At 32.7% G+C, this 8,306-nt stretch overlaps 1 pseudogene; it reads right to left on the bottom strand.

The window, feature by feature from the left end:
• Positions 1-671: 671 nt before the first annotated feature.
• LOC134237437 (E3 ubiquitin-protein ligase RNF4-like) lies at positions 672-8,044 on the bottom strand (annotated as a pseudogene).
• Between the last annotated feature and the right edge of the window lie 262 nt (positions 8,045-8,306).

Genomic DNA, 8,306 nt, shown 5'->3' with positions numbered 1-8,306 from the left:
ATAGGTGTTAAATGATTTGGTCATACAAAAAATTCCATACAGCACTAATAATATTCATATGCAATCAATGTAAATCATCAGGCTCAATACGTAATACAACAGGTAAGTCTTAGAGTAATCAGCACTAATTCCAACATTAAGAGTCAATTACAAGAAAATATATCTTTCACATATATCAAAATCACATAACAGAGCTGAACTCTGTCAGCCATTCAGGTAAGTAATACTTTGGAGTTCCTCAGGTAAACACACGAGCAAGTAAATCAACATCATATTTATACATTATCAAACAGGACATAAATTGTCCTTCAGACAAATTATCGATAAGTTATTTCTCCTCAGAAAAATGCAGGAAAAAGTACCAGTATAATTCTATCTTATAAATAGGATAGTAATTGTCCCTCAGAGAAATTAACAGGTAATTAATTCTTTCTCAAGAAAATATAGGAGTAAGTACCAGTAAATTACTATTTCATAAATCGGACAGTAATTTTCCCTCAGATAAACTTAGAGGTAAGAACCATTAAATTACCATCACGTAAACAGGTCAGTAATTGTCCTTCACATAAACAAAGGAGAAAATATCAGTAAATTACCATCACATAAACAGGTCAGTAATTGCATGTCCTTCAAATAAACAAAGGACAAAGTACCAGTAAATTACCATCACATAAACAGGTCAGTAATTGCATGTCCTTCAAATAAACAAAGGACAAAGTACCTGTAAATTACTATCACACAAACAGGTCAGTAATTGTTCTTCATATAAACAGAGGATGCACCTGCTTCATGCTCAGCTTTTTTCTGCAGGTTGGACAGAAGCGATGATTGTCGATGGACGCTTTGATGCACGGCTTACAGAAAACATGGCCACAAACTGTAGCTGCCATCTGTCTTCCACTTTTTATAATCTGTTAAAAAATGATACATGTATATGGACACTTGCATGTATATAAAATGATGATTCCAAAAATCTTCCTTAAATGTTATAACCCTATGGGGTGGTTACAGGTAATTAATTTAACAAATGCATATTAACTTTAAAGGAGTTTTAACCAAGTTTAGACTGTTTTTTTGCCAATCAGTACTTTGGAAGATCTTGAATTTACCCCATTTTTCTCCATTATTTCTTAGAATATTCTCCCATGGAAAAAGATGGGGTCTGCTCCTTTGAGCCACAGGGGCAGGTAAAATTAACTATTGATTTTAAGTAAAAAGTCACATTTTGATGGAAAAGTAGCCAATCTGTTAACAACAGGCCTATGAACAGAAACTGCTCACCCAAGAAACTGGCTTTGCTGTTCTTCACCAGACCCCCCCCCCCTGTAAATCTATTGTGGTCCCACCCTTCCCTATCCCCTGTGATCATGATCTGTTTCATGGAAAAGCCAATCTGTTAACAACAGAGTCTACACTACCCCAGTAGGCTTCGACATAAGTTTCAGCTTTTCTGGCTTAGTGGTTATTGAGAAGATTTTTCAAGATTTTTCATAATACCTTTTTCTTTGTAGAACCTAGATTCCCTTTTGTGGCCCCATCCTATACCAGGGGTCATGATATCAACAATTTAGTATCCACATAAGTTTCAGGTTCTCTGACCAAATGGTTCTTAAGAAAGAAGATATTTTAATGACCCTACCCTATTTTTGTCTTTTCTTGATTATCTCATTCTCCACTTGGAAGGGGGCTTGACACTTCATTTTTACAATTTCATTTTTACAATTTAAACTCCCTTTCACCCAAGGATGCGTTGTACCAACTTTAAATTGGCCCCGGTGGTTCTTGATAAGACAATAAAAATGTAAAAAGTTTACAGAGAGACGCGAAACAAAATGTGACCAGAAAAGCTCATTTGAGCCTTCGGCATAGGTGAGCTAAAAAATTATTTAAGTGTGTAAAAGAATACCTGTTTTTTACTGTCCATACATATGGGGCAGCTAATGTCTTGTACTGGTGACAAAATAGAATCATTTGCACTTGTTGATGGGTTATTCCTAATTTTAAAAAAGAAAATATAACTTTAAAATACATTAACAATGTACCATGAAACATTTAAAAGAATAATTTAAAGAATATTCAGTTTTCAGTCTGTAGTATTGGAAATAGTTATTTCATTCTTACTTTATCAAAACCACAAAAAAAAAAACAATATTATAATAGAAATCAACTGGAGTTCTCAGTTCAGGTGAGATAAAAATACAAAATGTTATGAGAGAAACAGAGAGAGAGAGAGCGAATACAGTTATGGAAAATATGTATACTAATAAAATACTTGCATAAGCTTAAAAGTATGATTGTTAAACATTAAGTCATAAAATCTATTCAAATGTTGAAGCAATGTTTTATTTAGAAAGCAGTTACTACTCAGTACTGTAACCCAGATTTCTGTATCATGTGCCATAAGTATCTGCCAACTTCACAACTTTCTTATCTTGCAAATATTTATTGTTGTAAACTTTATTTTGCCATGGCCACATATTTGTCAAGAATTTTTCCTAGGTCTCAAAAATTAACAATCACAAATTGATTTCAAATTGCCAAAAACTTAATCTGATGCAAAAAATAGTTGGTTAACCATACATAAACGTGAAATATTTAACCTACTCCATTTCTGGATTTAACCTATTTTATTACTGGTCAGTGGACCATATTCAACTTACTCCGTTTCTGGATCATCAAACGACAGAGGCAGAGGTAGTGGATGGTAGGAGTTAGAGATCTCTATCACATCGTTCTCCGAGTCGTCTGAGGTCTCACGATGACGTCTCCCTCTAGTTCCACGTCTTCTGGTCTCTGTTTAAAATACATGTAATAACAAGGTAAATGACGTCACAGCTATTATCGACATGGCAAAAAGCTAGAAAGACTTGGATCCCGGATTCACAATGATATAAACGATTTTTCCTCTTAGCCTTTTTAACTCTTTTCCCCTTGGGGTCTGTGACGTAATAGTAGCATTACATTTGTTAACTTTTGATGACGTTATCCTTTTCCCCGCAGCGCACTTGCGATTACGTGCTGAAAAGACGTGGTTTTGAGGATGCATTTACACGGTGTATAATTAGCAACTGTTGCCGTATATATAAATAATATTTATAAATCATCTGTAAAATGAATTCAAAATTTGATGATGATTTAAATGATGATTTAATCCTTTTATTTTGTTTAAATAATTCTTTTATGTGGACTTTTACAGACTTGAGATATTATCATAGCTTACAGAAAATTTATTATGAATTTTAAATCTAAATCGAAAACTTCGTTCAAAATAGTTGTTTGAGTTCTATTCAGGGTGTCTTTTTAATGCTCCAGTTAAAATGACAGACAGCGACCCCCCCCTTTTTTATTTCTTCAGTAATGCATTACCTTTTTATCGAAACTTGCAAAATCTTTCAATTATTTATATTTCTTCAGTCACATGCATTACCTTTTTTGAAACTTGCAGAATCTTTCAATATTATAAATAAAAATAGAAATGAGGTCTAGAGAAAAGGATTATCACTTGAGAAAAATTTATAACACTTTTTAATTTTTTTTTTTTAGGACAAAAAGGATATGTATAGCATTCAGCACATTAACTTGATTTATTTGTTCGAGAGGGTTTTTTAAATTAATAAATATTGTTTGAATATTGGAATATCGATTAATTTCTGTTGAACTATACTATAGCGCATTGACGATGGAAAACATTTTAATTTTTAAAATACATGTAATAAAATTGAACTGATCACATCTTATTATTAATATTTTGGCTATATCAGTGAAATACTGCCATAAAACTCGGCATTAAAATAATCAGTCTTAAATTAGCAATATGTATCTAAACCTTGCTACCCAAGGGTTTCCAATCCAAAATCTACTCTAGTGCATGGTGGAGATGTGAAGCGTATGGGAACCCCTTGGGCGTGCGAAGTTTGCAGAATCTTTACACCTACAGGTACATGGGGGCTACAAAAAAATAGCACGTTAAAAAATAAAGAAAAAATTGGGAGATATGGGGCTGTAGGCGAATTTGCAATAAATAAAAAAAAGAGAAAAGAAAAACATCGAAAAGAATTTTTACACATTTTTAAAAACAATAGAAGATTTTACAAACGATTCCAAGAACGTCTCGGACGAAGCGATCAGTACTCGAAAATTTTCCCAAATGTTGTCCTAAATATTCCGATTATTTGTGGACAAATGAAACATACTCTTAAACATGTTTCTATGAAAATGCATTAATTGTAGCTGTTTTTATCGAGAAATATAGATCTAAAGTATTTCCACTATTTTTCCAAGGGTTGCCAACAGATTTCTATGACACGATGAACTTTATGAACATGCAGGGTCATTCACGAAAACATGTCCACTTTAATCGGGAAAATGACGTATTTATATCAATTTATTCAAACTTGCAAAAAAAGTCTATATGATATACAATAAAATTAATCAATTCCCGGGTCGATCTATCAGGAGTAACTGCGTAGTGGATATACAATTTTTTACTATATACTTTTGTGATTTCCCATGATATTACTATGGTATTAAAAAAAAAGAATACAGAAAAAAAAATTAATTGATTTTGTTTGTAAAGGATATACATTTGATTGTGTTTGTAAAAGATATACAATTCTACCAAATAAATGTTCATATAGATCAGACAGGAGAATAAACGGATTATCTCAATATTTTGACTGCATTCTTTTTTCCGATTATTTATATTCTACTTTTTATTACCGACATTATATAGTTTAAACTGACAATTTATATTTTTATTTTCCGACATTTATTGCAGAGTAAATTTAAGGAAATAAAACTGTGACCGAAGTTTTTTAATTGAAAATTCAAATTATTATCTTTGAACAATACCGGCAAATCATTGACATCAAAAGCTTTATTTTCTTAAAAAAACAAGGAGGGAAATTGAGATCAGTTTCATGTGTGTCGGGCATCACTGACATGATATAGTTCAAGTGTAGCTGATTTTTTTTTTTATTGAATAATTTTTCATAAACTTGGTAGACAAGACCATCCCCCCCCCCCCCCCCCCCCCCCCAAAAAAATGCCAAATGCTAACTTTCCCTGGGTAAAATGAAATGAAAAATTTATTTTATCATCAGTCCCGGAAATTCTAAATGTAATAATATAATTCCGGGGATGAAATGGGGAAAATGATTTAGATAGCTGTTGGTAAAATGTATAGCACCCCCCCCAAAAGAATGAAGTCTTAAGAATAGACCACATCGCCGTTCTCTTTTTGAAAGTTTACTTCGTCAATCAAGATTTTTCAAAACTTTAGTTATTATTTTTAAAGTATGAGTGTTGACATACATGAACCTACAGAGTATATATGTTTTCTTAAACATGTGAAAGTGACTGATAAGTGAATATTTTGAAATAATATACTGACGATATGAACGTACTCGAGGCGGATATATTCCTATAAGGGACTATATACCCACTGATAAAACTAATAGTAGACATAGGTCTTTTAACGATACCCCCACTGCGAACGAACCGGGTATACTGTTTTACCCTTTGTGTTTTTCCTTGTTAGCTGTGTGCTGTCCGTAGCAAAGTTTTTGGTCGCAGTTTTCTCAGCAAAAACGCAACCGTTACAGATGCTTAAAATTTTAGCACATTCGTCACTGTGGGATGCCATATGGTGGTTTCATTTTTTTTCAAATCCGATGTCAACTTCCTATATTACCGTGCGTCTTCCCACCAAACATAGATGTAACAATTTTTTATCGTATTTTTAAAGCAACTACTCATCGCAGATTAAAAAAATTATCACAATCTTTGTTGAGACAAGTCATATAGTAGGATTTTTTTGTATATGAATCTGATAACAACTTCATATTTTTTTGGCATCTGCCTGTAACTGAACTTGTGTAAATTCACATCAGAGTGGGGCATTATTGGCGAGCATTGGCTCACAGACTTCTTGTTCGTTCTTCCTTTTTAAAAAAAAAATAAAAAAAAATATTCTATACTTTAAAATTTTCCCGAATACACATACCTTGTTTCATGTATACATGTATACGTATATGTTTAGAAATGAAGACACACGATCGAGTAAGTGCGACAATTTTTTATTTTTACAATATCGGAAACGTTGACTTGATAATGAAAACATTTAAATCAATCTCTTTTTCAACATGATATTGTCGTTCCTTAATTCTGTTCCTCTTCATTTGTGTACTATGTGTATTTTTTTATTGCTGTGTAGCATGCGTAAGGTAGGAAAATAATCAGGTTTTAAAATTTTAATTCAAATAAACAAGAAATAAGACAAAATGAAACTATACATAACATAAGATTAGATGTAAACTGGAACAAACCTATTTTTTACGAAAAATTCTTTTCTGTACCAATGAGTATGTATAAACTTAAAAATTCTTTTGTAATTTTATACTTTCCATCTGTTGATTTCTGCACAGGTTTTTATCAAAGACTTACATAAAAAAAACATTCGTCGAATTCGATAAATTCTGAATAAAGGGTCTCATCTCACACAAGATTGAGTGACTTCCACATCACCAAAACAAGTGGATCAAGTGGTGAGCTTATTAAGCGTAAAAGAAAGACCTTAATTTGTATTGCATTCCAAGTTTCGTCAAAAAAATCGAACGATTTGGACATATTGAATTAGGGAAAAAAATTATCATTTGCGAAAGATATTAGAATGGAATTACAAAATTTATAATCTAACCATTTATTGCCATCCATCAAAACTTTACGCGTTATGAGAGCAGAAAACGCCAAAAACGAAAAGTGCGTTAAAGTGCGTGATTGCGGGGCAAAGGTATATGCGTTAAAATGCGTGATTGCGGGGCAACGGTATATGCGTTAAAATGCGTGATTGCGGGGATGGGGGAACAAATCATTCCAAAATCACATAAAAATCATAACAAACTCACAAATTCATGATTTTGAAGTAAGATATGGACATGATCCATTAAATGGATTATACAAAACTAAATATGACAACTAAAGAAGTGTGATCCTGATGTGGTTTGTTTCTCGGCTATGAGTCTGCTATGATTTTCTTGCGATTCTGGCATGTCATTAACTTTGAGGACAAAGAAATCTGTAAATCAGTATTACCAACGTTTCCGTTGGACTCCCATTGGTAACATTTGCAAAATCATTACATATTATGCCAATATCCGTTCAGGATTTATTGGTACAATTGGTACCATTGTCAAATTATTGCACCAATGGTATATTCAAAGTTGGTACTAATGGTAGAACTATGAACGAACCAATGACAAGACAAGCCACACAGACAAATATTATGCATTACATAGTACAATTTCCTTACCTGATTTCCCGAAATCTGAAATTTGAAAATGTATGTTTCACTATTCACTTTAATTTAAAAAGTAAAAAATATATAAAACAACTTATTATATTAACGGTTCTGTGGCCATGCTATAACCATGTTTTACTGTATTATTACCCAGGTTTTGTGACTTAATTACTATTATCAAACTGGCTATGAAATTTACTATTATATTACTAGTTTTGAAAAAATATACTGGTAAAGTAATTTACTATTTTAACACTGCATGGTTTAATAATTACTATAGTAACACTGGTTCATAACTTACTACAATCACTTGTGTTACGTAAATTACTATTATAACACTGGCATCATTTGCACCAGATGGGCTAGTCAGGGCAAGAATTTTTGTCCCCGCTGGTCAGATCAATACAAGAGCTGTTCTGTGTCCCAGAATCTGTCAACAAGTCATTACAAAAAAAATTGAACATGACATGTTATATAGTGATTGATTAAGTATTTATAAAGTTCTTTGTTTGCACATGCATCTGAAGAATACTCTTAAATGTTTTCCACAGACTGAAAAACATTTTGTCATTTATATGATATTTGGTTTCTCACTGAAAAAATGAACAAACCATCGTCATTGATGACCAGTGGTTGAGTGGTTTCCCTGTGTCTACTCCGGCTCCGTAAATCCTGATCCCTCCTTCTGTGACGGTGTTCATGATGTCTGTGTGTCCCTCGTTCATGTAACGGTCTCCTGCGCGAGACCTAAAAATAAACAGTCATATCTCAGACAAGAAAGGAGACCATCTTCGCTAGCCAAGGGTTAATGATACGCTAGTCTCCTCATGAACCCTTGACATGCGGTGAAGTCAAAAGACGAGATTGTTTTTGTTAAGTGATCTCGAATCTTTGGTATGCACAGAATGCGTCGACAGAAACAAAAAACGTGTTTAAAAAAAAAAAAATAAAAGTTTTTTTCAAGAATAGTTAAGAAGCAATAATTGAGTTATGTTTATTTATTATTCAT

The sequence above is a fragment of the Saccostrea cucullata genome, unplaced genomic scaffold (assembly GCF_032062105.1).
Source record: "Saccostrea cucullata isolate Sc308-1 unplaced genomic scaffold, CSIRO_AGI_Scuc_v1 ctg12306, whole genome shotgun sequence".
Lineage (NCBI taxonomy): Eukaryota > Metazoa > Mollusca > Bivalvia > Ostreida > Ostreidae > Saccostrea > Saccostrea cuccullata.
This window is presented reverse-complemented; position numbering and strand designations above follow the sequence as displayed.